The sequence below is a fragment of the Pelodiscus sinensis genome, chromosome 2, assembly GCF_049634645.1.
Source record: "Pelodiscus sinensis isolate JC-2024 chromosome 2, ASM4963464v1, whole genome shotgun sequence".
Taxonomy (NCBI): domain Eukaryota; kingdom Metazoa; phylum Chordata; order Testudines; family Trionychidae; genus Pelodiscus; species Pelodiscus sinensis.
The window spans coordinates 5,582,120-5,605,977 of record NC_134712.1 but is presented as its reverse complement, the minus strand read 5'-3'; the positions used below and the strand labels follow the sequence as shown (position 1 = coordinate 5,605,977).

The 23,858-nt window shown below is 45.8% G+C and overlaps 1 protein-coding gene across 10 annotated transcripts in view; it reads right to left on the bottom strand.

Moving 5' to 3' along the window:
- Positions 1 to 23,858, bottom strand: part of TSNARE1 (t-SNARE domain containing 1) — a 731,183-nt gene that overhangs the window by 4,638 nt on the left and 702,687 nt on the right. The window lies entirely within an intron of this gene.

The following is a 23,858-nucleotide window of genomic DNA, read 5'->3' as shown; positions in this document are numbered from 1 at the left end:
CTTATGAACGAACCGAGTTACGACAATTGTTTGGTCTGTAACTGGTTCGTAAGTCGGGAAGAGGCTGTAAAAGTCTCAGAGGGATAGATGTGTTAATCTGTAACTTTAAAAAAATAAAGAGTAGTCCTGTAGCACCTTAGGGTGCATCTACACTGCACCCTTAGCTCAACATGAGCAATGCAATTTGAACTACGCAAATTGCATAGCTTATTTTGAGTTAATTTTGAAATAGCTTTTTTTGAAATTTGCCACTGACTACACAGCACTACATTTTGAAATAGTGAGCTATTCCAAAACGTCCCTTAATCCACATGGAATGAGGTTTACAGGGATGTCAGAATAGCACGCCCGTTATTTTGAAAACTCTTTCAAAATAAGGGGCGCATTGTCATGACACTGAAAATGCTATTTCAGGATACTGGAAGTATCCCAAAATAGCACCACATAAAAAAAATATATCACGAGCTTTCATGGGCAAAGCCCACTTCCTCAGATGATTGTGTAGAGAATAAGATGAACAACCTGTCATGAACGAACATAAATATCAAACTGCTAAAAAGGAAACACTGAAATGTACATCTTCGGTAGATGAATTGTACTGATACCATGACAAAACCATTGCACTGTGTAAGATGAGAGCGGAGAAGCTATCAAAAGAGGCGAAAGAGTAGGGGTCATATAAACCTGCTTAGGACTCTGAAAACATTCCCTTCTTTCTGGACTATGCTGAGGAATGCCATACCTGGAACCAATCGAAGAGTGAAAGGACAAAACCATCCCTGAGAAAGAGATGGATGTTTCAGTAGGTGCCAAGTGTCAATATGGTAACTGGCCACATCAGGAGTGAAAATTGGTTTCTTTAATAATTGCTCTCCACACTGTAACAAGTTAGTGGAGTTAATCTGGGCCAACCAAGCCAAGCTAATAATAGATGCTTTTTTAAGACAAGCTGTCAGCATTCATATTATTTTCTGTGTGTGCATGACCGAAAGTTCAGCCTAATGAAATCCCAATCCCATGGATCTTGGACTGGCTTTCCCCTCTAAGGAGCTGAACTCCAAGCTTTGTTTGGACTGGGACGAGGGGCACCATATATCTGACATGTAAACAAGCTTCAGCACCAACAGGAGCTGTATTTTTTAGCAGATTGTGCAACTAGTCGGGATTATGTATTTATTGGGAGAAAAAATAACTACAATACAAAACCTAATTCAATGAGAATTAGCTGAATGCTGAGCTGGGAAGCAAACCTGTCTTGTGTCGATATCTGGAGATGGACCCTTCGATGTTGTGGCCACAATGCCATGGAGAGAGTGTTTGGGTCATGTGTAATAGTCATTTGGGATTGAATTTAGGGCAACATGAGTCACTTTTAAGGACTGGCAGAAAGGATTTTTATCCCTCCAAATCAGCAGTAGGCAAGCAAGGCTAGTGAGTGGGCCGCATGAGTGGCCCACCCATCTCAGTGGGCCACAAGATTGTCATAACCAAGATGGTCTCTTGGTATAGAGGGTAGTTTTGGTAACTGTGTTTGTGTAGCTAGAATTTGCGGGCTGTGCCGATGGAACCGCAGGAGCACTTTGATAGGGTGCAGAGGGAATGCCCGGCTCCCACAGTCAGTGTTGTGTGCAACCAGCATGCACCTCACTTCATGTGCTTTGCTTTACGTGTGCGTTGCGTTAGTAATACTGGTAGGAAAACACCTTAGTGGACAGAAACCAGCGGAATCTGGCAACCCTGCACATGGGCAACGGTAAACAAAATGTCTTCCGGGCCGTACATAGAACCAAAATGGGCCGTGTACAGCTCACAGCCTGCTGGTGGTCCACCACTGCTCCAAATCGTAAGTTTTGCCTGAGCGCCTATGATGATTGTGATTTTTTCACATGTGGTAATGCTTGGGAACTCTGGTCCTAGGCCAGGGTCCTACGGTGCTGCACAAACATAACAAAAAGGCAACCCTGACCCAAGAGAGCACACCGAATAATGACAGGTCAGGTCCCCATGGTGGTAAATGGGCGTTGCTACTCTGAAGCCATGTGTGCTATGCCAAATTAGGCCTCCCGAACTCGACGTGAAGAAATGAAAACTGCCAGGGAGGCTAACCTGACATCAGGGCAATCATATTTAATGGCCTAGGAGCCTGCAATCAGGTCCATGCTCTCCCTCTCTCTGGGTGGTGCACTTCATGGTTTCTCACTCCTTCTAGCTAATAGTCTTCATTCCTTCTTATTCGTTCACTCTCCGTCCTTTGAGTGGGGCTGCTCACTTGAGTAATATTTGCAGGACGGGGCCCAGGGCCTTATCTGGGACTAGCTCCGAAGTCTGCTAAAGTCAAAGGGCGTTTTCACAGTGAATTGGATGTTGGGATTAGTCCTGAACTCTCTCAACAATGCTGGCGTCTCGTCGATTTATTTTCGGAATAGTGAGCGTCTACACAGCTATTCCGTTATTTCAAAATCATTTCAAAATAACAGGCAGCTTATTCCAAAATCTGTAAACCTCAATCTACAAAGAATATCGCCTATTCCGAAATAGCTATAGCTGTAGACACTCCACTGCTGCTATTTTGAAATAGCCCCTCACCAGGGCCATTCTAAGTGATTCCTCCCCAGTGCCTCCTGGGGCTCTAAATCGAGATAGCACATCTACATTAGGGAAGCCTGCCTCAGACTAATTTTAAGGCTTCCCTGTAGTGTAGAAGTGCTATTTTGAATTCCAGAATAGCCTATTTTGAAATAGCCGTGCAGTGTAGACGTAGCATAAGTGTTTTCTGATTGACTCAGACAGGTGGCATGTGCCCTAAACACACGGTTTTGTGTTCATGTTAGTAGTGAAACAGAGGCTGTGACAGGTCATCCGGCCCTGTCAGCACCCTCCCATTGGACATGTATGGAGCTGCCAGCCCTGGGAATGAATCAGCTGGTGTGAATCAGCTGGTGTGAATCAGCACAGGCCCACTAGCTTCTCTGAGGCTATGGATTTACACCCTCCATGAATCTGGCCCTAAACCTACAGCTTCCCTTCCCCCCACTCCTTATCTTCACTCCCTCCTCTAGGACATTAATCTGCCCCTTCTGGTCTGAAAGCCTGAGCAGCCCACCTGACCTACAAGTGCAGAGCAAAGACTCTTCAACTCCTCCACTGCTGACACAGACCACTATGCTTTTGGACAACTTGCACCAGAAAAGGTGGGAAAGGGGAAAACTTGTGCAAGCTGCCAGAAAAACCACTCTGCTCCAGATACGCTCAGCCCAAAGGACTCCCTTTCAAACCTAAGCTCCTGGAATGCAGGAGACAAAGGAATTCTACCTCTCTGCCCCACCGGCAGAGACATCAAACTCAGCAGAACTCTTCTAGCTGCATCCCCTTGGAGAACCCAACCCAGGAACCCAGTATCATCATCTTATCTCACAAAGGAAACAGCTCTCCTCTGGCATGGGCTCGTGGGACACCAGTAAGAACACAGAATCATAACACACTAGAACGGGAAGGGACCTCGAGAAGTCCTCGAGTCCAGTCCCCTGCCCTCATGACAGGGCCACGCACCAGGCCTCTCCAGAGCCGTCGTGGGAGGGTTCACACAGAGATCACAAATGGCAGGAGAGCTCTGACTTCATCCTGTTGCCTTGAAAAAAAAAAAAAGTTCAAAGCTCAAGCAGTGCATGATATAGTGGAAGTGACATTAACCAGCTGGTGTTGAATAGCCAAGTAAATTGCATGGCTCTCCCCATCAACGCGCATTCTTCCCACTTTCGGTGGCATTAGTTCCGTGAAGCTACAAAATTCAGAGGCGTTTTTGTAGTTATCTATTTATTTGTTAACAGATGAGTTGCGTTGCCTTGAGGGAGTGAAGTTGTTAGCTTAATAGTCAGTAATCCTAGCGCTGGTAAGCAAGACAAATCAGGAGAGCGCATGGCAGGCAGGTTTTTCTGGAATGTGCTGAAACTTCAGAGGAAGTGAAGGTTTCCTCCTGTCGTTGGCCAGCACATAAGGAGCTCCAGGGGTGACAAGGGCTGCGGTGCCTTTGGTCCTCTCGTTGAAACCAGCGTAGCTTTCAGGCGACAGCAGATTGTGGAGCTCTGCAGAGATTGTGTTCCCACAGAGGCTTTTTTAGTCATCCCCTTGCTGCAAACTGGCTCTTTTAAAGTTTTGACGATAAAACCACAGACACTGGCATTCGAAGGCCCCATTTTCCTCCCTGCCCTCACGCCCAAGCTGTGCTCTGAAGCATTCTTGCAATCCCATCCTTTTGTTTATTCTTTAATCCTTTCATGTCCATGCACAAGGCACCAATTCTGCAGACTGCACAGCCTTCCACTTGGGAACGTGTAGTCCTGTGCCACAAATCTGCGTGAGCTGAGGAAGACCCAATGAAGAGATGTAACTCCAGCCTCCCTTCACCCATACTCACAGCCAGCAATAATCCCTTTTCTTCTCTACTCTTAGGGTACGTCTACACTAGCTCATTAGTTTGAGCTAGGTAGGGTAATTAGGGCAAGCGGAGTTGCAAATGAAGCCCAGGATTTAAATATCCTGGGCTTCATTTGCATGTTCCCGGGCGCCGACATTTTTAAATCCCCCTTAGTCCGAACTCCATGCCCGCAGCTACACACGGCACAGAGTAGGTTGTTCGAATTAAAGATCCTAATTCAAACTACCGTTACTCCTCATTCCACGAGGCTTCATTTGCAACGCTGCTTGCCCTAATTACCCTACCTAGCTCGAACTAACGAGCTAGTGTAGATGTACCCTTAGAAGCTTTAGGCATGAGTGGGCAGGATGTAGCTTTTTTAAGGCAATCATGCAGGAGCCTCTAAGGTCTATTCAGCCACTATCCACTTTTCCTCGGGACAATATGGCTGGAAGGCTCACGTTTCACAATCTCTTCTTACCCGAGGAAAGAAAGAGAATTATAGCTTTATGCAGATGTTACCCACACACCTAGGGTACGTCTACACTGCGCGGCTATTTTCAGATCTGGAGGTATCCCGAAATAACTACCCAGCATCTACACAAGCCACCTGTTATTTAAAAATATTTTTCGAAATAACGGGCTGTCACGTTATTGGATTTTAAAGGGAGCAGCCAGATCATTGCTGCGCCCACGGAGGGGAGTGTTTGCCCCAAAGTCTGTACAAAGGGGGCCATGTGAGGTGTCAAATAAAAGCTTATGTTCTACTGATTCTATGTATGCTATTCATGTACTTGTGTGATATCTGTATGTGGAGTTATGAACATGGACTCTGTGCCTGTACTGTGAATGTTCTCTGTCTAAGACAGAGAAATTGGCCTGGACTGCCTGCTGTAAGGAAGGAATGTCCAATGAATGACTATGCTAACTAGCATGGCCCCAAGGACAATGGCTCTCAAGGTGGCCAATTCACACCTGAGGAATGCAACTGGAAACCTGCAACCAATCAGGGCAAAATGGCTGCCAGCATGTGAAACACAGACAGGTCACTTGCCCATGTGACCCACTCTGGCAAGGGAGATGCCAGGAATGGATATAAAAATGCCATAAGGCAGACTCCATCTTGTCTTCAATTCTGCTACTGATCCAAGACGCAGCCTTGCGAGGGACAGCAAGCCGGAAAGGACTGTTGACCCACCCTGATATAGAAGCACACCAGAGACTTTTAAGCTAGCAGTTTGTAACATCTCTGCTGAGAACCTGCATCAAGAACTTGGCCATTGGTGCATGTAATATATTCACCTTAACAACCTTACTCTCAAACCTTTTCTTTTTTTATTAATAAGCCTTTAGATTTTAGATTCTAAAGGACTGGCCCAGCATGCTCTTGTGGGTAAGATCTAGAGCGTAAATTGACTGGGGATCTTTGGCTGGTTCTTTGAGACTGGGAGAACCCGTTTGGGGTAGGTGAGATTGGGTTCCTGTTGGCTGGATTGGCAGTTGAAGAGCTTTGTGTGACTGGGTTGTGGCCTATTTGGGAAAGGTCTCCAGTTGAGGGTGGTAAGCAGCCTTGGTTTTAAGCAATTCGCCCTCAGCGGTGCCCAGACCTGGCCCGGCCAGTTACATAGGCACACTATTTCGCCATCCCAGTAAGCCTTGTTTCACAAGGGATAAGGGATGGCTCGAAAGAACGCATTATTTCGAAATCTGGCGCTATGTAGATGCACCAAATTTCACATTTCAAAATAGATTTGAGATAAGATACACAATTTGCATATTGCAAGTTACATATCTTATTTCGAGTTTAGGGTGCTGTGCAGACACACCCCTTGTGTGGTTCACTCTCCCACGTAGTGGCACTTAGACCACTTACAGTGAGCAATAAGAACAAGGGAGCTCTACAGCCTAACCTGAGTGTTGGCTGGCTTTGTAGCTCAACGTGTAGCAGCTCCTACACTATGCTCTTGAGGTCCCTTGTTCTAATTCACCTGGTGGTGGTTACATAGACACCATGTTATTTTGGGAGGCCTTCAAGAGAATATGGCAATCAGTGCTATAAGAGGAACTGGCCATGTAAGACAGCAGGTACTGGCCATTCCTGGTCCTGGATTTGATGAAGTAATGTGACAAATCCTATGTTCCTATTCAAACATGTAGAGCTACTTGCATTCAATCGTCCATTTGGGTTAGCTATCAGTAGCACAAGTTGGTGGTGGTAAGAGAGACAATGTCAGGACTATCAATATTTACCCACAAAGCTGTGTCTACACTGGCATCCCTTCCGGAAAAGGGATGCTAATGTAGCACATCGCAATTGCAAATTCCGCGGGGGATTTAAATATCCCCCGCGGGATTTGCATTTACATGGCTGCCGCTTTTTTCCGTCTTGGAGAAAAGCCGGAGAAAAGCGCCAGTCTAGACGTTATTCTCCGGAAAATAAAGCCTTTTCCGGAGGATTTCCTACTTTCAAGTAGGAATAAGAAATCCTCCGGAAAAGGCTTTATTTTCCGGACAATAACGTCTAGACTGGCGTTTTTCTCCGGCTTATCTCCAAGCCGGAAAAAAGCGGCAGCCATGTAAATGCAAAATCCGCGGGGGATATGTAAATCCCCCACGGAATTTGCAATTGCGATGTGCTACATTAGCATCCCTTTTCCGGAAGGGAGGCCAGTGTAGACGTAGCCATCGAGTATATCTACACTACAGAGTTTTTTCAGAAAAACAGCTATTTAAAAAAAACCCTTCAATTACACCCACACTACAATCACGTTCTTCCGCAAGAAAATCGAAAGAAGAGAGGAGTTTTTCCAACACTGGTAATCCTCATTCTACGAGGAAGAAGCCTTTTCCCGAAAGAGCTCTTTCACAAAAAGGGGTGTGTGGACGCAGAAGAGGGAATTCTTTCAAAAGAAGAGGAAAGAGGAAAAAGCACCGGTGCTCTGGTGGCCACTCTGTCCATAGCAATCACAGCTGAAATGTGAGATAGTGTCCATTCATTGTGGACGCTCTCTTTCAGAAGAAGTTTTTCCAGACAATCTCTGTGGGTATGAGAATAAAGGGAGTCTCAGCGCTGGATCTGGCCTACAGGGAGCGGAAGGTAAGATCCAGGGCTAAGGGCCTGCCTTCATAATTCTCCGCAGACACCCCAGCTTGGAAGCGAGATGACCCTCAGCTGCATGGGGGGTCCCTGTGTAACAGGAAAGAGGGCAATACAAGGATTGCCTCAGGAGTAGCGCTTTCCCATAAATTAAACCACCAATTTCCATAATTTGGGGCTTTATCGTAAATTAGGCCATCCAGTTACCCAATCTGCTGCCAGTAAAATAAGGCTTCAAAATGCACCCTATGAGGAATCAATAGGTACGGTCGAGAAAAAGGTAGCCTCTCCATATTAGGAAGCAAAGAGGTCGGGTCCGGGAAGGGGCAATCTTCACCTTATTAGGAAACAAAAGGATGATTTGGAAGAATGAGATAGGGCGGATACCAAGAGAAGGGGAGGGATAAAAGATGCTGTAACCATAACTCAGGGCTCACTTCGTTGGTTGCGAGGCAGAGGGAAACGAGCGGTCTGGATGCTGTAACTGAATAAATGGCCTCTTACCACTCCACCCGGCTTCGTCCATCATTCGGCTCTGCAACAATCTCTTCCGGAAAGGCCTCTTCCAAAAGAAGCCTGCAGTCTAGACATAGCCTAAGGAAGGTAGCTCTAGTCTGACAGGTGTCCAAATTCTATTTAACACCCGTTCAGCATATCCTTTCCTTTTCATTGTACCTGGGAGAGGACCTACCATTAGCTACAAGGCCAGTACTACATCTGCGCCTCGGCACCTGCATTTAGCTACAAGCAAAATCGATCTCTCTAGGTGAAAAAAGAAAAGTCTTGTTCCCACTCAAGCTGGAACAGGCATATTAAATCTTAAGAGAAAAGAAGCCGATGCAATGGACTAGATTAATGTTTAAAGCCAAGAAGGCTTGTTTCTCTAATCGATATGCTCTCATTCAAGCAGGAATTCTTTGGGGGAAATTCTATGACCCGTGTTAGGCCAGAGGACAGCGGGGATGCGCTCACTGGTTTGTTTCAGACTTGGACTATAAGAATCGGCTCTGTACCCTTCTCACTCCTAAGAGTTCTTTTACCCTTGTGAGCGCATGGGCCTGCTGAGAGCAGTAGGGGGCAACTTTCCTGGGGCCTGGTGATACAAAAGGGCCTGGAGCTCCCAGCTGTCGCTGATACGCTGGCAGCGATGGCAGTTGGAGCCCCAGGAAGCACTAAGGGCTGCCTTGGGGAAGCAAGGTGCTTTCCAGGCTGGGTTGAGGGCTGCCTAGCTCCAGCCCCGCCCCTTCTGCCTGAGGCCCCGCTCCTTCTGGGAGTATATTCTGAGCAGAATCTACAAATCTGAGCATGCTGCGCCGCAGGGACTGGTGTGCACAGGGAAGGTGAAGCAATAGGCTTGATCTACTGCGCTGACTGAATTACGACCGTCCAATGACTTGCATGAGCACGAGGCAAGGAAACAGCAATCTGAGGGCAGAGAAAAGGCCTGTCTGAGACCTGGGTTAAAGTGGGAGAGCTGAGTGAGAACTGATTGTTAGGGCCAGACGTGATGTCCTGTACAGTTGCCATTAGACAGATCTTAGCTGTGCTACTATTGTAGAGTGCTTACTACTGATACATGTTGAACCGCTGTTGTCCAGGACCACCTGGTCCAGCAACATCCGTGGTCCAGTAGGACCACGGATGTTGCTGAACTAGAGAGCCCCAGAGGCAGATGTTGCTGGCGGCTTGGAGCAGAGCCAGCCAGCGGCACCAGCGGGGCAGTGGAGCTCGTGGGGCAACACAGCCCACAGCGGGCAGGGTAGCAAAGCTGGTAGGGCCACAGATAACCACAGCTAGTGGGGCAAGGGAGCCTGGTGGGGCCACCAAAGCCCAGCAGGAATGTGCATGTGGCAGGACCACCAGAATAGCTGGAGCCAGGGGCAGTGAAGACTGGTGGTCAAGAAGAGGAGCCCAGCAGAGAGGCTTGCACCACCTCCCACCCTCAAGCTCTTGTCCGGGACCAGTCAGTTCCCAAGGGTGCTAGACCAGGGAGGTCCAGTCTGTACCCTTCCTATCCTGAAGAACTTACAATCTAAGTGAACAAGTGGGACCCAGAGTGGGGGAAAACATACAAGCAGAGTGAGCACTATGAAAGTGGCAAATGCATTTTAATAGCATGATTTTGGGGATGGGAGAGGGGGAGTTTAATCTGGAGGAGATCAATTAAAAAGGAAAGAAACATGAAAGGAAGAAACACGAAAAGCAGAGGGGGTGGTGGCCAAGGGGGACCAATGTGGATTGAAACCAAGGGAGCCGGCTAGTGACGGAGGAGGTGGGTTGGAGCAAACAGCCAATCATCACGGGGCAGAAGAAATCAACATCGCACAGTTTTGATTGCAATGTCTAGAAGTCCCAGCCCTGGCTGCTTCTACTCATAACAGATGGAGTCTTTGTTTGGATTTTCTCTGCAGATCTCCCAAGGCCACATGGTGGGGTGGGCCACATTCCAGTGGTGGATAGACACAGCAGAGCAGAACTCCACCAGGTCCTCTTCCTACTGTCTTCTAGCTTCTTTGGCCAGTTTCCTCTCAGGATACCCCCTTATCAATAGGAATCCAATTTTCCTGTATAAAATTATCCTCCATGAAGCCTGTTTTCTGTATAAAGTTCTGTATATGCCGTAATGTCATTTTCTTCATCTTCTTTACTATGGAGGTCATGCAGCCCTTAGCTCAGCCTAGCTATATTCATATCCTGTCAGATTCATTTCTAAGTGCTGGCACTGGCTTTACACATACATTTCCAGTTGCTAGCACTGGCTTTACAAATACACTGAAGAGCGCTGCGGCAGGGGAGGAGGGACTTGGGTCGTGTCTTTTATTTTCTTTTAAGGAGAAGGAAAAGAAGAGTAAATATTAACGGGAACTGAAAGGGGAATTATTACTGAATATTTTGCATAGTTCGACTCACACATAGGAATGACAATTCTGTTTTTTCGTTGTTTTAATTATTACCTACTTATATTTCATGGAGGGAAAAGAAGCAGGGAAGGAAAGGAGTTATTTAGGGGTGACACAGGGTGAAAAAGGGTACAAAATTGTGTGCACTTATATTGCCATTGTCTAGAAAGCAATTGTCGCTGGCCATCCACGCAAGGTCTTTGTTAGACCTCTGTTGCAGGTAACAAACTTGTACATGATCCGCGACATTCCACATCCCAATGATGTAAAAAACCAAGCACGGGGGACTAAAGAGCACTTAGTACCCACTCTATAAGCTTCACTTAGCATGGACACTCTAATTGACAATTTTTTCCATTCCTTCTCTCCTCGCCCCCATCCCCTCTCTTTCTCTGCTATTTATTTGGGAGCTGGACTCCTTAACTCCATTCACCTGAAGAAGTGGGTTGTGCCTACGAAAGCTCATGATACCATCTACTAACTTTGTTAATCTCAAAGGCGCTGCAGGACTATTTGTTATTTTTCACTTAAAATAATATTTGTCAGTTTCTTCCCCACAGCTGTCCAGACTCTTACCCTTGACCTACAGGTGGCAACTGCTAGGATGTCTAGGCTCAGGAATAAGTTAGGAAGCTCTAATCTGGCTCCCTACTCAGAGTTCTCTTCTGGGTGATAGCATAGCATGTAAGGTGTTAGCATTCTCTCTCTTATGAAAAAACATGACAGCCACAGGAGATGGGGCTCTACACAAGGCCGTATTCGGTTTTCTCTGGACAATAACAATGAGCAAGGCATTTTGGCCCTGCCCAGAGGAAACACTGTTCATCAGGGCTGCAAGTAAAGTAGCGATTGAGCCCTGACTTTGCTTAGGATTCTCAAGACCTGCTGCTATTGCCATCAGGGGTTGCCTTCCATCCCCACGCTTCCTGGACAGCACTGGAAGCCAAAGGAGATAAATCCATCATTTACTAACTTTGAATTCAATTGGGCCATGTAGACACATGCCCCATAATAAGATACAGAACACACCCTCCCTGCGGGAGCTCAAGGAGAAATTCTGCCAGAGAGGACACCTCCCTGGATTAGAACATAGTTAATTCTCCATATCGGGGCAGTCGTCTGCATGGGAAGTGACTGCTTTAAAGCAAGCAGCTCATCAGTACCAGCAGAGCTGTCGGGCTTTGCAGCATAGACACCTGTTACATAAGAACATAAGAATGGCCATATTGGGTCAGACCAATGGTCTGCCCTCCAACAGTGGTCAACAGCAATGTTTTTCAGAGGGAATGAACAAAATGGGTAAGCATCAAGCGATCCATCCCGTCTTATATTCCCAGCTTTTTTCAAACAGAGGCTAGGGCCACCATTCCTGCCCATTGTGGCTAATAGCCATGGATGGATCTGTCATCCGTGAATTTATCTAGCTCTTTTTTGAACCCTGTTATAGTCTTGGCCTTCACAACATCCTCCAGCAAGGAGTTCCATTGATTGTGCTGTGTGAAGAAAGACTTCCTTCTGTTTCTTTGAAGCCTGCTGCCTATTAATTTCATGTGGTGACCCCTAGTTCTTGTGTTATGAAGAGTAAATAATACTTCCTTATTTACTATCTCCATGCTCGACGTGATTTTATAGACATTTATCATATCCCCTTCAGTCGTTCTTTCTGAAGATGTAAAGTCCTAATCTTATTAATCTCTTAACCTGCAATCTGGATGCAAATGGTGGTTGTTATCCTCTCTTCCCCATCACCTTATCTGACTCCCCGTGTGGTGACAATAGAGTTTTCCCAAGCAATATGCCGTGCCTTAAGTATGTATGAAATCGACGAGGTTCATTTCCCCTTTCTCTTTCACCCAGTAAAACTTTTGGAGAATCCTGCATGGGAATCCTGTGACAAGCAACTCCTTCCTCAGGACAGACGGTGGTGTGTACTCAAACTGAAAGCAGTGGCTGAGGCAGCCATGCTTAGTAATGGAGGAGGAAAGCTGCATGGACCAAGACGGGATAGGTCATCCATGAGTAATCTCCAACGTGACCAAGCGTCAAGATGAGGAGGAACTGGGAACTAATGAGGTGGATGGAGATGGTGACGGTTCATGCCTTGGTATGTTTTAGACCCAAATCCTCTCCTTTTTCCCCTCCCTCACGGGCTGCAGATATTTAAGGCAAGGCTGAAACACTGCTTAAAAAGCACTTACTTAATTAAACCTCAAAAGCACAAATCGCTGTACACTTAGAGATAAACTCTGGTACTTCCCACTGCAGGGCATACCTCAGCCATATGGCACTTTAATAGATAGTAGCTGAGGGAGACCTTTTTTATTTTTAACAGATGGGTGGATGCTATTTACCAGGAAGAAAAAGGAAAGGGGAAAGAGAACGAAGGAGAGAAAAATGGAAAGTGCAACAGCTATTACCAAGAGGCAATGAGTTTTAACCATTTGTATTCTGCTCAGAGCAGCAAGCTCTTACTTTTCCATTGCAGGAGGAAGATTTTCTAGGGCTTCCCAAAATATTCAGCATCAGCATCATCCATTTTAGTTCCTAGCTGCTTGTGGGACACAATAAAATGAAGGATACATTCCAGATCCCACTGAAATCTACAATCTGAGAGAGATGGATCAGGCTGTAATTTTGTCAGTTCTGGGCCAGGATTGGAGCTTTACAATGCTTCTGCTTCAGAAGTGGCACCATCTAGGGATGTGAGCTTTCTAGAGGTCACTTGTGAAGGACAGTGGGGCGTGTCCGTATGTGGCTTGAAAATCTCAGAGGAAAACTCAGTGGTGCAGGACGTTTTGCTGATGACTCAGGAGGCGGCTGGCTTCCCTTTGAGATAGACAAGCCCCCTAGTGGATTGACAGGTTTTCAGAAAGGTTCTGTGAAGCCAACAGCACGGGTATTAAGACAGGCATAACATCATTGTCATAAAGGTATGACTCACAGAGGTGCTGGCCACACACTGATCTTCATGGATCCAGACACATGACATAGGTCAGAGTTAACAAAATATGACTCGATGGGGGTGCGTATCCACTGACTCCGGGCATATCTTCCTTAAAAAACAAAAGAGATCAACTACAACATAATATCAACCAGAACCAAGCACCCCACACTAGAAGAATCAACTCATGCAAGGCACATGTGGAGACATCTAGGATGGAGACCAGCAAAAAGGACTCATTAAGGGTACGTCTACACTTACTCCCTATATCGAGATGGGGATGAAAATGTAGCTGACCGAAATTGTTAATGAAGCGGGATTTAAATATCCCGCACTTCATTAGCATCATCTTGCCCACGTGCTATTCCGATCGCCAGCTGATTCGAACCAGGAAGTGCGCTCTGGGACGCGTTAGTTCGAATCAGTCCCTTTGGTTCAAACTAATGTTACTCCTCATTTTTGATTGTGGATGTCTGCAAATCACACCCGTCCAGGCTCAGAGTCTTAAAGGTAGCTCAGTCCCTATCTGCCTTGTTAGGAAGCTAAATCCACCATTTAGGTGCCAGCGAGTCCCAAAGTATCCAAGCCCCTCTGGCATCCCAGTGCCAGCTGGCATTTGCAAAGCAGCTAACAAGCTACACACAGCCCTAGCTCGAGCCAAAACTTGGGATGTGTCAGAATGGGTTTTGCCAATTAGGCGGGGGAACACCCATCGGACCAGTGGGACCCAACCCACCGATGTGCTCTGACCACACCCACAACCTGACACTTGGCAGAGACCAGAAGCAGCAGGAGGTCTGAATGCAAGACACGAGATAGGTGTGGGGTGAGCATAACATCCACTCAACTGGGGGCACAGAGCGAACATCAGCGAGGTATCCATTGTGAGCAGAAGATACACAAGAACATAAGAACAGCCAGACTGGGTCAGAGCAAAGGTCCATCTAGCCCAGTATCCTGTCTGCCAACAGTGGCCAATGCCAGGTACTCTAAAGGGAGTGAACAGAACAGGGTATCATCAAGTGGTCCGTCCTCATCACCCATTCCCAGCTTCTGACAAACATCCATTCCTATCACTCCTGGCTCATAGCCATTGATGGATCTAGCCTCCCTGAATTTATCTATATCTTTTTTGAACCCTGTTAAAGTCCTGACCTTCACAACATCCTCTGGCAAGGAGTTCCACAAGTTGACTGTGCACTGCATGAAGAAAAACTTCCTTTTGTTTGTTTTGCTAGCTTCAGATATGCTGAGTAGAGCTGAGCCTAAGTATTAAGTACCTTTGAAGCTCGGAGCCCCTGTATTCTCCTAGTTTTATAGAGAGGTCTTCTGTTCCTTCCTTAGGATTGGCTCTGAGGGATGACTTGGGGGCAGACACTTTCGCCGCTTCTTGGCAGCCAACCTCCTTCCCACTGGCATCGTGGAGAGCTGTTTGGCATTCTCGTCACAGTGTCGGTCTGGCGTCAGTTTCCTGGCACCTCGTTCTTTTGCAAATACGTCAAGGTTAATTTTCTGTGGCTCATGAAACTTGTTAGGCACTGGCACCAATGTCCGACTGCCCACATGCACTCAAGTGTCACTCCTAATAAAACACTGAGCGGTGTATTGGGATATTCTACAGAACCTTTGAATCCAGAACCTTTAAAAAAGGTTATTTTTTTTATTAATTGTACCAACTTCTCTGATAATCCATAATAATTGACATAATAAGGGATTCATGTACTGTGAAGAGTGCATCCAAACAAATTGCTGACACGATTCACGCTGGAATTATGGCCCATCATTTGTTACTTTAATAACTCTTCTGTAATCCCAAAGCAAGCAAATTATAATTAACCTGTGTTATTTCATTGCCCCTCCGGGTATTCTGCAATAGCGCAATTTTTAAAAGCATTAAGCACTCCACTAACAAGTGGCAATTTTTTCCAGTTAATTTGAATAGATCTGGGCCGCATTCGGCGGAAAGGTGAGGAAAAATCTATTAGCGTTTCATTGGGTCTTTTGCATTCTCTTTCTTGTACTGGCTGCAGATTTCACACTTCAACACCTCATCCTCCATGGCAGCATTCATGCCTGACCACAGCAGGACACAAGCTCTGTTCTTGCATGTTCCAATACTTCAGGCATTGTGGATTTTGCCACATATTTCCAACCCCTTATTCAAATCAAATTGTTCATGACCCACTTCCATGTATTAGAAATGTAAGAGGAAAAATACATCAACATTAAGCCTGTATAATTAATGCGTGTACGTGCCTGTCTGTTTTATGAGATTGACAGAAAACACTTGACCTTGAAGAATGAGACTGTGTGGGGAGAGAAAATTCCTTTGCTTTTCATTGTAATCAAATTTTCAACCTATCAGAATGGCCAGGAAGGCCTTCTGTGACCCTCTCCCTCGGTCAGTGCTCGGGAAAGGATTGTATTTGTTACTAAAGCTACATGCCTTGGATTCTTTGTCTCACATTGCTGAATGGTTCAAAGCAAAGCATAACATCCCAATGCCTGACCAAATGTCAATATCATATCATTATTGACTGATATTAAGTATTAGAACTGGGGGTCCGTTACAGAAACTGCACGAAGAGTTAAACATGCTTCTTACCCCCAAAGGATTTACTGTAGAGTGGAACAACCTACCAAGAGAGGCTGAGAGGGACACAATAACATCTAGAACCTTAAATAGATATATAGGCTTGCTATTTGTTTTCGAGTGTTAGCTCAATAGATTTTAAGGCTCAGCGGGACCGTTATGATCAGCTCATCCTATTATCTAGTTCTTACCAGAGACTTTCTTCCAGTACTTCTTGTTTCAGGCCCAATAACGTCTCGTGGAACTATATCCCTCTCCGGGAGAGGCATAAGGATCTTTCACAAAAAGGGGGTTTTTGCACAAAAAGGAAATGTCCACACTGCTTGCTTTTGTGCAAAAACCCCTTGCGCAAAAATGGCTCGAATAGAATATGCAAATGAAGCACGACAAAATGCTAATCAGCACTTCATTTGCATACTCTCTGTTGCCAAAAGCCGGCAGTGTAGCCAAAGCCTATGTGTCCCTCAGCCTACATATTTAATCATGGGCTAATTTTCTGCAGGCTTTGTGGCAGAACTGGGTTTCGGGGAAGGGCTCTGACGGAGAAGGTTGAAAGATCAGCTTGTGGTGGGAATCCCTTCCTGTTCTACAGCTGGTAATCAGTTCATGCCTTGGGCCATGAGGACTGAGTCCTTACTATTTATCTCTTAGCCTGTGTACCTATCAGAGCTATTTTCACTCATATACTTGTTCATCCATTTTTTAAAATACTACAATATCAGTTTGGGTATGTCTGTACAGCACTGTAACTCGAAATAAGATATGCAATTTGAGCTACGTCAATTGAGTATCTTATTTTGATGCTATTTTGAAATAGCTTATTTTGTCATTTGGCACTATCTATACAGTGCCAAATTTTGAAATAAAGCGCTATTCCAAAATGTCCCTTACTCCTCATAGAATGAAGTTTACAGGGATGTCGGAATAGCAAGCCCGAAATAACAGGCTTGCTGTGAAGACATGGAATAGCTATTTGGGGATACTCTGGTGTGTGTGTGTGTGTGTGTGTGTGTGTGTGTGTGTGTGTGTATGGAGAGATTTCTATTAAGATGCCTGCCTTGGCCTTCTCCTTTTCTTATAATTGGTGCCAGTGGGAGGACTAAATGTCATTGAGAATCTTTATTTAAATGGGAGAGGCTTAATTCCCCCCTCCCTAAAATTGCAATTGTTAAAAAAGAGAATAAATGCATAACTTGCCTTTAGCAAATTCTCTCTCGAAAAAGGCCTTGCAGAAATTAAAACCCAGGCTATGTCCGTCCTCTCCTGCATGGCTGCAGCATCACATTTTGACTCTTTAATGAAACATTATGCAAACAAAAATCTAAATATTCCTTGGCAGACACGCTCAGCCACTTCTGCCATATGTCGCTTGCCTTCAAGTATTTGCATTTGAAAGCCTTTTGCTATATTGCCTTCGAATCGCATTTGAACAGAAGCCCTCAGAAGAGACAGCTTTGAAGAAGAAACATCTGGCAGAGGCATGGGTGCCACAAGCGGGAGGTGGCTTCATTGAGCAGAATGTTCCCGTGCGATTACGTAGGCTCTCCTCTGGGCAGCAGCTTTCCATTCCTGGGTGCACCAAAAGAGAGGGAGAACTACAGACTCACCCTACTGGGAGGAAGAGCAAGTTCAGGGAAGGAGTCTACGTTCCCATGCTGTTAGATACATTTAGGAGGCCACCTTAAAAGGTGTGTGCGTGAGACTTCTCCAGGCACAGTGGCGTGCACTAAGCCAGCAAGGGAGTGTTACCAGCAAGTGCAACTAACTGTCAGGGAGGTGAAACACTGGAATAAATTATCTAGGGAGGTTGTGGAATCTCCATCGCTGGAGATGTTAAAGAGCAGGTTAGACAGACACCTGACAGGGATGATCTAGATGGTGCTTGGTCATCTGAAGAAGTGGGTTGTGCCCACGAAAGCTCACGGTACCATCTACATGTTTTGTTAATCTATAAAGTGCTACCAAACTATTTGTTGTTTTTTTAAGTTTGTCCTGTACAGATTAACTCGGCTACCCCCTGAAGCTCTGGGTCCTGCCATGAGGGCAGGGGACTGGACTTGATGACCTCTCGTGGTCCCTTCCAGTTCTAGTGTTCTATGATTCGATGAGTGTCTCTGCTCCACATTCAGAGAAGATGGCAAGAGTATTGAGAGACAGGAGCAAGTGACATGGCTACCAAGTTTTGGACCAATTTCGGGTCATCTAACTCATACAAACAATCCACTGACAACCAGCAGAGCTACTTGTGAGCAAGGCAAGGAGCAAAGCTGTCCTTACCCATGCACAGAATATGCAGCGGCATAGGGCACCAAAGATTTGGGGCACTGCTGGGTCTTAATGCCCACCCACCCTCCTCTTCCTATCCCTGTTCTGTGAATCTGGTTTCTCCGGAGAAGAACACTGAACCTGCAAAAGAGCCATTCAAGTGGTTATGAAACCATTTAATAGTCATTTGCCAACCCCGGAAAAAGGCTGTCAGTTTCTAGAGTCACTGTGTCAGTCTACAGGACTTTAGTTTAAAGTTTGCTTTTCAATATTACATCAGTGTGTTGCTGACGATTGTAAAATCATGTCACTAAAAAGATAATCATCTCCCCCCCCCCCCCGTTATAGGGCATAGGGGCACCAGTTTAAGAGTAGTGCAAAGGGCCCCATAAATCTTAAGGATGGCCCTGGCAAAGAGGATCTGTGTCAGAAACTATGATGGGGATGGTCAAATCTAGTGCATCAGAGCCATTGGCAGTCATGCCTAGTAATTGGAGCCAGACTCGGGCATCCAGAGAAAGGCTGGAGAAGGATAAAGCTCATGGAGTCTGTTGCCACTGTGGGTACGTCTAGACTGCAGGCTTCTTTCAGAAGAAGCTTTTCCGGAAGAGATCTTCTGAAAAACCTTCTTTCGAAAGAGAGTGTCCACACTGCCAAAGCGCATCGAAAACGCGATCTGCTTTTTTGACAGATAGCATCCACACTCAATGGATGTTATCTCGCATGTAAGCTGTGATTACTATGGAGGGAGTGGCCACCAGGGTACCTGTGCTTTTTCCTGGAGGCTTCTTCTTTTGAAAAAACTCCCTTTTCCGCATCCACACACGCCTTTTTTCTCATAGAATGAGGTTTACCGATGTCAGAAAACTCCCTGCGTTCTTTTGATTTTCTTTCGAAAGAACGCAATAGCAGTGTGGACATAAGTGAAGTTTTTTTCGGGAAAATGGCCATTTTTCTGAACCCCCCCGCCCCCACAGTCCAGACACACCTTATGAGGCAGGAGAGAGTTTTTGGAGTGAAACTGAGCAGACTCTTATTATACTCATATACTTGCCCTGAGAGTCACCAGACCAGTTCAGAGTCCTCCTTTGCATGCAGAGTGGGTGGCACTGAAAAAATGAGGAAGAACGGCTCTTGCGCAAGAGGGGGTTTTTGCGGAAAAAGGATCCATCTACACAGCTCCTTTTTGCTCAAAAGCCTCTTGTTATGGCCTTTTGCGCAAAAGCCCCAATTAATGATGCAAATGAAACACGGCAATATTCTACTCCATGCTTCATTTGCATAAGGTTTTGCAGAAGAAGGGTGCAGTATAGACGTCGCCAACGGGGATAGGAAGAGGCAGGTGGGTGGACACCTCACTGTGACCCCAAATTTTCTGATGCCCTACGTAGCGGCAAATTCTGTGTATAGGTAAGGATGGCCCTCAGCCCAGCATTTCAATATAAATGGATGTGTTAAGTTAATAGGCACGTTAACGCTGGATTTCCAGGCATTTATGAGGTTTAAACGAAATGCATTATTTTAACCCTGGGTTGGCTATTTTTTTTTTTTTTGTAATGTAAAGGTAAATTCTAAAGGAGAATGTTTTAAATTTAAGGTAACTATGAATTCTTTTTTCCAGCAGAAAAATATTTTAAAAAAGAAAGCTGTAGACGCCAAATAATGGAGTGAAAAGGAGAAGAATGACACACGGCAGGCAAATGTGGAACAAAACTGGGCAGAACCAGTCCTTCCTTTATTAACTGCACAAGATGTTGGTCCCAAATTCCTTTTTGCACATATGCGGTACAGTAATTTCTCATTTAACACAATACATGCATTTCTGAAAATGTTTGTGCTAAGCGAAAATGTGCTATGCGGGGTCAATTTTCCCATTCAGAATAAGGGAAAAGGTGGGGGTTGCAGTTCAGGTAGTGATGGCAAAGTCAATTTTTTGTTGGTGCTGGGTTGTCATTGCCAACATTAGATGTCTAGCAACACAAGATAACCAGCAACTCAAGTCGCCGTGGTTTGTTAAAACACAAAGATAAACATGTGAGTGAGTGGAGGAGCACTGTGATCACGTGTATTCATCCGCTCATGCATATTACCACTGTTTTCACCAACTTACACTGCCGCGCGAAGTAGTCCGCCACTTGATTATTTTCGTGTTATTTCAGGATGGTCATGTTATTCGAAAAATGTTCCCTAAAAAAATTGTGCTATTGCGAAAACGTGTTAAGCAGGTACGTATTAAACAAGTAATTACTGTACTCTACTGCATTGAAGAAAAGCATTGAATTCAGGATCCCCTGTTTCCATTGCAACAGCGAAAGCCATTGGTGACACTCCCAGCAGTTAGCAGAATATGGTGCTTGTATAACAACTGTAGCATCTATGACCACAACTGATAGTCCAGGACACTGCTGTTCTTGGCACTGTACAGACACAAAACAAAAAAAGCACAGCCCTTGCCTCCAGGAGCTTACAATCCACATATCACACAAGAGATGGCAGACACAGCCGGGAGGAGTACATGGAAACAGGGAGTCAATGGTTATTGTCCAGTTTTTTGCAGGCATTATGGCAAAGACGAATTTTAAAGGAGAGTTTGGAAGAGGACAATGAGGTGGCTTTGCTGATGTTTACGGGAATCTCCTCCGAAGCATGGGAGAGAACATGAAGGCGCTTCTTTGAAAACTGAACAAGTGGGAGATGGAGGCTAGTATCCTGAGTCAATCCGAGGCAGGAGTCGATGAATGAGAATGAGAGATAAGAAGTAGGCGGGGATAGGCTGGCAATAGCTCTTATGTAGGTCTTTCAGGAGAAATACACCGAAATCTAATTCAGAACTCAGCAAGTGAAACGATTTTTAGTTTTCTCAGCCAAACTGGTGCTAAGCACAATACAGGGTGCAAGCACTAGCAAACTGTTTCTAGCGGGGACATCTGTTGGCACCAACAGAGTCACATTTCTAGTTCAGGCAAGCCGCGAGTTATCAAGGCATCAAAAAAAGACGGGAAGCTAGTGATATACATACTTTATCACCTTCCCTGCCTCCCTCCCTCAGTGTTTCTAAAGCAAAACTGGTTACCAAGGAGCTGCTCATTTAACTAGCCTAAGCGGAATCTTGTTGTATTTTGGGGAGCAAAATGGAAATCGGAAAGTCAAATCTTTTCTTTTTGTTCCGTTAACTGCCAAAGTGCAATTTTCTGTACAGCTCTCTTGACCAGATGCCCTTGTCATTCCCCGACTGACTACGGTAATGGAACCTGACGTCCGCTTTGTTGTGCCTCGCTGTGTTTGCGTGAGTCACCCTGCAAAAGAAACCAGCTAAAAATATACTAGGAACAGCTGGGGCTGCATTAAATAACAAAGCCATAAAATATCCTTTGTCTAATAACATGTTATTTTTTTCCCCGCACCCGAAGCTCAAAAGTTTTTTGGATGTGCAATGTTCATTCAACAGGACATCTGACAGGAAGTCATTTGCAGGACAACTCATGTTTTTGGGGGAATGTTCTAAAGCCCCTATAGTCAGATTTTTAAAGGTACTTATGTGCCTAAAGATGCAAATAGGCACCTAATGGGATTTTCAAGTGTGCCTCAGCAGGCTAGGTGCCAGGCACCTAAAATCTCACTACATACTATCTTTAGATGTCTAGATTCTTCTGAAAATCTGGTTCCTAGTGATCTGGTTCCTAGGCAAGTCTTCTTCACAGTCAAAGGGACATACTCCCAGGTCACTCCCCTGTTGGAAAACCTCAGCCATAGTTTAAAAGGAAGAAACAAGATAATTGTTAATGGCTGCTATTGTTGAATCTAAGATCTAACCACCTAGATATCTGATGCAGGAACTCTGTTTGTCTCTGCTCCTTAAATGTAAAATTCATCCCGGTACAGATGGCTATGCATCACGTAAGCCTTCAAAATAGAATATAAGATGAACAGAACTTGTGCTGGTTTTCTGCACCCAGGGGAATTTAACCCAGGAAGAGTTATGTCCAGGGAACTGTGGTCACCTTGAATGCTCAGTTCATCTTTCCTCTTTGTACCAGCTGGCGACTTTAATGGAGAGCTATAATTAATTCTTCTAGAACTAACTATTGTGGTTAGTTCTAGGCATGCTGCAATATCAGCAACAATCAATGAATAACTCAGAGGATGAAAAGTCTGATTTATGAAGAATGATTAAAGGAAATTCGTATCTACAGCTTATCTTAGTGGAAATATGATATGCATTTATAAGCCTTTGCAAAGGAGGGAGGTGAATTATTTCAGGTGACTCACATGGATGTAGACCTAGCAACACTAGAATGATTGGGGCAAGAAATGAGATTGAAAAGATTGGGGCTACAGGCAGTCCCCGGGTTACGTACAAGATAGGGACTGTAGGTTTGTTCTTAAGTTGAATCTGTATGTAAGTCGGAACTGGCGTCAGCCGCTGCTGAAACTGATCAGTTTCAACCACGGCTGAATCTGGATGCCAGTTCTGACTTACATACAGACTCAACTTAAGAAACCCAGGCGTCCCCAAGTCAGCTGCTGCTGAAACTGATCAGCGGCTGATTCCAGGAAGCCTGGGGCAGAGCAACTCTGCCTCGGGCTTCCTGTAGTCAGCCGCTGGTCAGTTTCAGCAGCGGCTGACTTGGGGACGCCTGGGGCAGAGCAGCAGGGGTGCTGCTGGGTTGCTCCAGTAGCGCGGCTACTCGGCGCTACTGGAGCAACCCAGCAGCACCACAGCTGCTCTGCCCCAGGCGTCCTGATTCAGCCGCTGCTGAAACTGACAGCAGCGGCTGAATCAGGATGCCTGGGGCAGAGCAGCTGGGGTGCTGCCGGGTTGGTCCCTGCAGACCAGGGAGACGGGGAGCAAAGCCTTGGAGCACGCCCGCAGCGGGACAGTCCAGGCGCGCTTGGGCTGTCCCGCTGCGGGTGTGCTCCACGGCTTTGCTCCCCGTCTCCCTGGTCTGCTGGTCGGGAGACGGGGAGCAAAGCCGTGGAACACGCCCGCAGGGGGACAGCTCAAGCGCGCCCGGGCTGTCCCGCTGCGGGCGTGCTCCAAGGCTTTGCTCCCCGTCTCCCTGCAGACCAGGGAGACGGGGAGCAGCTTTTCTCGCCCCGGAGGACGGGGGCGGCGGACCATGGCGCATCTGGGCGTCCTGCCGCTCCCGTCCTCCGGGGCAAGAAAAGCCCTGTTCGTAACTGCGGATCCGACGTAAGTTGGATCCGCGTAACTCGGGGACTGCCTGTATTTATTATAGGAGATCTGACACTGAAAAATAAAGTAATTCATGTTTTGCAGAAATTAAGTCAGAAGCTTCTGTTCTCCCTGCCCCCAACGAGCAAATGAACAGTCAATAAAACTGAAAGGCAGCAAATTCAAATCGGACAGAAGAATTATGTTTTCACATATGTAATTATCCTGTGGAACTCATTGCCACAGGATGTTAAGGCTAAGAATTTATCAGGGGTTAAAGATGGATTAAAAATTTATATAGATAACAAGCATATACAGTTACAATACTCAGAGCAAAAAAAAAATTAAGGTCTCTAAAACCTGATAATTAAGGTTTTTCAACCACTCTTTACTTAGAGGTTAAAGTGAAACCTTCATGAGTGGTGACAGAAATGTAGCCGTGTTAGTCTGGGGTAGTTGAAGCAAAATGCAG